At 51.4% G+C, this 5,897-nt stretch overlaps 1 non-coding gene and 2 pseudogenes across 1 annotated transcript; all 3 read right to left on the minus strand.

Moving 5' to 3' along the window:
• LOC148299116 (large subunit ribosomal RNA) overlaps positions 1 to 904 on the minus strand; it is a 4,078-nt pseudogene extending 3,174 nt beyond the window's left edge.
• A 337-nt stretch (positions 905 to 1,241) lies between these two features.
• LOC148299117 (5.8S ribosomal RNA) lies at positions 1,242 to 1,403 on the minus strand (annotated as a pseudogene).
• Positions 1,404 to 1,760: 357 nt separating this feature from the next.
• Positions 1,761 to 3,700, minus strand: LOC148299118 (small subunit ribosomal RNA). The gene has a single exon (XR_015839120.1). It is a non-coding gene; the product is annotated as a small subunit ribosomal RNA (ribosomal RNA).
• Positions 3,701 to 5,897: the final 2,197 nt, after the last annotated feature.

The raw sequence follows: 5,897 nt of genomic DNA on the forward strand, positions 1-5,897 counted from the left end.
TGCCCAAAACAAAACCACCGCCGACCGGGACGCGTCCCGTCCGAGAGCGCGCCACTAACCGCCGGCAACCGAAAAGCGACGCCCGCGACGCACTAGACGCCGGGGGCCGCGATAAGGAAGCGGCTGTGACGCGACGGACGCCCTCACAGGTGGGGCGGACGCGATCCTCGTTCTCTACCGTCGCTCGTCAAATGTTCGACCGGCCCCGGCCGTGGACGCCGCGGCTCCGCCCCGCATAGCGAGACGGGACAACCGCACGGCGCATTCGACCGGGGCGCGACGGGTCGCGGTGTTATACTGAGGGAGAAGTGCACGCGCTCCGGGGGCCCGGCTGCGCACCCGGACACCCGCCGCCCCGACACGAGTGCCGAGGGCGAAGGTGTGCACCGAGACGCGGGCCCCGACGGAAGACGCGATGAATCTCCCCGTTCGCTCGTTTGAGTTCCACAGGTTTACCCCTGAACGGTTTCACGTACTCTTTAACTCTCTCTTCAAAGTTCTTTTCAACTTTCCCTCACGGTACTTGTTCGCTATCGGTCTCGTGGTAGTATTTAGCCTTAGATGGAGTTTACCACCCACTTAGGGCTGCACTCTCAAGCAACCCGACTCTGGGGAGAGAGACCGTCGCGGCCGGCTACCGTCGCTACGGGCCTGGCACCCTCTGCGGGTAAGCGGGCCCCGTTCAAGATGAACTTGGACAGGCAGCCGTGACTAATGACCGCGCGTGTATATATTACTCTCCTCCCTAACGCTACATTTCCCGGCGGCCCGCCTGGGCCGCAGGATTCAGCGCTGGGCTCTTCCCGTTTCGCTCGCCGCTACTCGGGGAATCCTCGTTAGTTTCTTTTCCTCCGCTTACTGATATGCTTAAGTTCGGCGGGTGATCTCTCCTGATTTGAGGTCGACGACAGAAAGATAATTTTTATATTATATATAAATAATACAGACAGACAGAGGCGCGCGGCGGCGGGACCGCGTCGAGGGCGCGAGGATCGCCCCGCGAAGATCGCAAAAGGATCGATCGCGGTTTCACAGCGTCGTCGCTAGCCCCCGGACACGCGTTAGCGTCCCGGCCGCGCGCTCGAAATTCGTCACACATTTGACCGGACGCCCGCGCGCGCGCCGACCGCCGGAGCGGGTCGGGCGGCGCGGGCGACGCCGGCAGCGCGCTCGCCGGGGCCCCCCCCCCTCGCGGACGAGGGTGAGAGACTCCGCGGCGAAGTCTGGTCGCATTGCGTGCGCGACCCTCAAACAGGAGTGGTCCGTGGACAAACTACGTCTTGCTCGGACCGCAATGTGCGTTCGAAATGTCGATGCTCATGTGTCCTGCAGTTCACACTCTGACGCGCATTTAGCTGCGTTCTTCATCGACCCACGAGCCGAGTGATCCGCCGTTCAGGGTAATAATTGTACAATTTTAAAATTGTCATTCGTTCACTTGTTTATCCGTCGCGTTTTGGGTGTTCGCGCGAGCGCAAACTGACCTTAGAAGATCAAAACAACAAAAAATAGCAACCTTAATGGTGATGCGCGCGCGCACACGCACACGCGCATCACTAAATCGCGACCGGACGCGGGCGCGGTCCCCCGACCCGTCAGGATCGAGAGAGCCGTCCCGCGACGCCGGCGGGTCCGCGGTTCGCGGCGGCGCCCTAGGGCGATCTCCGCCGCAGCGATGTCGGGCTCTCGGCCGCGCATCGTGATTCGTGTATTTTACATACAAGTATGTATATATATTACAAAATATATTATTACACAGGAAATGATCCTTCCGCAGGTTCACCTACGGAAACCTTGTTACGACTTTTACTTCCTCTAAATGATCAAATTCGGTCAAACTTTCCGACGCGTCGGACGCCCGAGACGAGCTTCCGCGCACCAGTCCGAAGACCTCACCAAATCATCCATCGGTAGTAGCGACGGGCGGTGTGTACAAAGGGCAGGGACGCAATCAACGCGAGCTGGTGACTCGCTTTTACTAGGAATTCCTCGTTCATGGGGGAGAATTGCAAACCCCAATCCCTATCACGAAGGGGTTTCATCGGGTTACCCGGGCCGTTAGGCCAAGGAGGACACGCTGATCCCTTCAGTGTAGCGCGCGTGCGGCCCAGGACATCTAAGGGCATCACAGACCTGCTATTGCTCAATCTCGTGCGGCTATATATACCGCCGGTCCCTCTAAGAAGATTTTCATTGTACGCCGGTAGTGAAGACCGCGAGACGCACGCACGCGACGCGAGCGCCGCGGAACGCGCGCACGCGGACCCTCGTGATACCGGTTGCACGTCTATTTAATAGGCTAGAGTTACGTTCGTTACCGGAATTAACCTGACAAATCGCTCCACCAACTAAGAGCGGCCATGCACCACCACCCACCGAATCGAGAAAGAGCTGTTAATCCGTCAATCCTTCCAGTGTCCGGGCCTGGTGAGTTTTCCCGTGTTGAGTCGAATTAAGCCGCAGGCTCCACTCCTGGTGGTGCCCTTCCGTCAATTCCTTTAAGTTTCAGCTTTGCAACCATACTCCCCCCGGAGCCCGAAAGCTTTGGTTTCCCGGGAGCTGCCCACCGGGTTAAAATTATGAAACTTCGGCGGATCGCTGGCTGGCATCATTTATGGTTAGAACTACAGCGGTATCTAATCGCCTTCGAACCTCTAACTTTCGTTCTTGATTAATGAAAACACCTTTGGCAAATGCTTTCGCTTTAGTCCGTCTTGCGACGATCCAAGAATTTCACCTCTAACGTCGCAATACGAATGCCCCCAGTTGTCCCTATTAATCATTACCTCTGGTATCAGAAAGCCAACAAAACAGAACCGAGGTCCTATTCTATTATTCCATGCGTACAATATTCAGGCAAGTGTTAGCCCGCTTTGAGCACTCTAATTTGTTCAAAGTAAACAGCCGCGACGGCCCGCCTCGGCGCGCGGCCGACCGTGAGGACGACCGCGACACACCGGCGGTGGACGCACCGGCGAGAAGCCCCGCAGACGTGCCTGTCGTACCGCATTCGGTAGACCGACACCGCAGGACACAATTTCAACTACGAGCTTTTTAACCGCAACAACTTTAGTATATGCTATTGGAGCTGGAATTACCGCGGCTGCTGGCACCAGACTTGCCCTCCAATGGATCCTCGTTAAAGGATTTAAAGTGTAATCATTCCGATCACGAGGCCTCGGACGAGTCCCGTATCGTTATTTTTCGTCACTACCTCCCCGTGCCGGGAGTGGGTAATTTGCGCGCCTGCTGCCTTCCGTGGATGTGGTAGCCGTTTCTCAGGCTCCCTCTCCGGAATCGAACCCTGATTCCCCGTTACCCGTGACAACCATGGTAGTCGCATAAACTACCATCGACAGTTGATAAGGCAGACATTTGAAAGATGCGTCGCCGGTGCTAGACCGTGCGATCAGCTCAAAGTTATCTAGAGTCATCTCGAATGGCGACGGACGGAGCGCGAACCCCGCCGCCGATTGGTTTTTGATCTAATAAAAGCATCCCTCCCGTTGCCGGTCAGGACCTCGTTTGCATGTATTAGCTCTAGAATTGCCACAGTTATCCAAGTAACCGTGTACGATCTAAGGAACCAAAACTGATATATTGAGCCATTCGCGGTTTCACCTTAATTCGGCTTTTACTGAGACTTGCATGGCTTAGTCTTTGAGACAAGCATATGATTACTGGCAGGATCAACCAGGGAGCTGTTCTTCGGGTTAGCTGCGTAACCGAGAGACACTGCTCGGACACGGCGTGTTCGCGCGCGGCGGAGTCACCCGCCGCGCCACGCTCTGTGACACTCACACTCCGTCGATAAAAGAACAATTTGCTCATTATCGGGCATGTGTATTGTTGTTACTCTGCCTTGCCGCTGCGGTGGTTCTCTTGCTCGAAGAGCCGAGCGGGGAGAGCAGGCGGGGATCGATCACACGGAGTGCGTCGTCGTCGCCTAAATTATGAATTCCCATTCGTAAAACGCGTACGCCGTGAGCCGTGAGGCAACGGTGTGGCCGGGGAGTTACCTCCTCCGACCGTACTCTTTTTCATTTCTTGGTCAAGTTCTACTCGCGCGGAACTCCAGAGATGAGACACGGGCGCCGGCGAAGCCAGAAGGCGAACGCCGCGTCGAGTTTCGCAAATGTACCGCCGACGCGACCGACAGATGGGCCGCCGCGGTTTGCGAACGCTGTGCAAATCAGCGCGCCACTACGGACGCGCATACAGTACCGCGGCGGCCCGGTCTCGCCGGCCCCGGCCCCGAGAGCGACTAGACCGAGGCGGGTGCGCGGATTCGGGCTTAGCGTAACTCCCGCGCGGGGTACGGCGAGTGATCGAGTCCAGATGGTCGGCGCGCATAATTTTTTTCACTTCTCTCTACACGATTTTCGTTTCGATAGCGGATACACGTTACGAATATATATACATATTTTTTACACGTCGATGCGTGTACACGCAGATATATATATTTTTTTAAAAAGTATTCATCCTCTTCTTCTTCTTCTCCTTCTCCTTATCATTATAATCATTGTTATCATTATTATCGTAACTATCATGATTATTAGTTTTGTTATTATTATTATTATTATTATTATTATTATTATTATTATTATCATCCTTCTTCTTCTTCTTCTTCTTCTTCTTCTATTCTTCGTCGTCTACTTTTCGTCTTAATCGTCTTCTTCTTCTATTCTATTCTATTCTTCTTCGACTTCCTCTTCTTCCTCTTCTTCTTCTTGCTCTTGTTCTTCTTCTTCTTCTTCTTCTTTTTCTTCTTCTTACGAAATTATTATTATTTTAACTATTACTACTATTGTTATGATAACTCTTCTTCTTCTTCTTCTCCTTCTTCTTCTTCTTCTTCTTCTTCTTCTTCCTCTTATTATTCAGTATTGTCATAACTATTATGATTATTAGTTTTGTTATTATTATTATTATTATTCTTCTTCTTCTTCTTCTACTTTTCTCCTACTTCTTCTTCTTCTTCTTCTTCTTCTATTCTTCGTGGTCCTATACCTCTTCTTCGACTTCCTCTTCTTCCTCTTCTTCTTCTTGCTCTTGTTCTTCTTCTTCTTCTTTTTCTTCATCTTACGAAATTATTATTATTATTATTACTATTACTACTATTATTATGATAACTATTCTTCTTCTTCTTCTTCTTCCTCTTCTTCTTCTTCTTCTTCTTCTTATTATTATAATCATTGTTATCAGTATTATCATAACTATTATGATTATTAGTTTTGTTATCATTATTATTATTATTCTTCTTCTTCTTCTTCTACTACTTTTCTTCTACTTCTTCTTCCTCTCCATCTTCATCATAATATATATATATATATATATTCGCGATTGCCGCGCGTCGGCGTCGCTTGACCGCGTTCAGAGCTCGATCCGGGCCTTGTCCGACGAGCCATCGAGAGGGTCGAATTAATGTCAGACGGCGAGGCATTTGGCAACCTTAAGCTGATCATAGCTACTCCCGCCGTTCACCCTTCCTTGTGTTATATTATGTATTAATAACTCCTCGTATAATATTATATATTAACTCCCACTCGTAGTACCCGCGCAGTGTGGGGTACGCGCGGCCGCTTGACCGCGTCACGAGCTCGATCCGGGCCATTCCCGACGAGCCATCGAGAGGGTCGAATTAATGTCAGACGGCGAGGCATTTGGCAACCTTAGGCCGATCATAGCTACTCCCGCGGTTCACCCTTCTCATTAATAACCTTATATTGATTAATTAATTTATTCAATTAATAATATTATCTATTGTAAATAATCCATCACTCCGACTCTCTGTTATCTCTCACATGAATAAACAATCACTCGTACTCCCCGACGAATGTCAGACGGCGAGGCATTAAGCCGTTCATAGCTACTCCCGCCGTTCACCCCTCCTTATA

This window comes from Brachycentrus maculatus, unplaced genomic scaffold, assembly GCF_059751285.1.
Source record: "Brachycentrus maculatus isolate JH-2025_06_01 unplaced genomic scaffold, ASM5975128v1 h1tg001327l, whole genome shotgun sequence".
Lineage (NCBI taxonomy): Eukaryota > Metazoa > Arthropoda > Insecta > Trichoptera > Brachycentridae > Brachycentrus > Brachycentrus maculatus.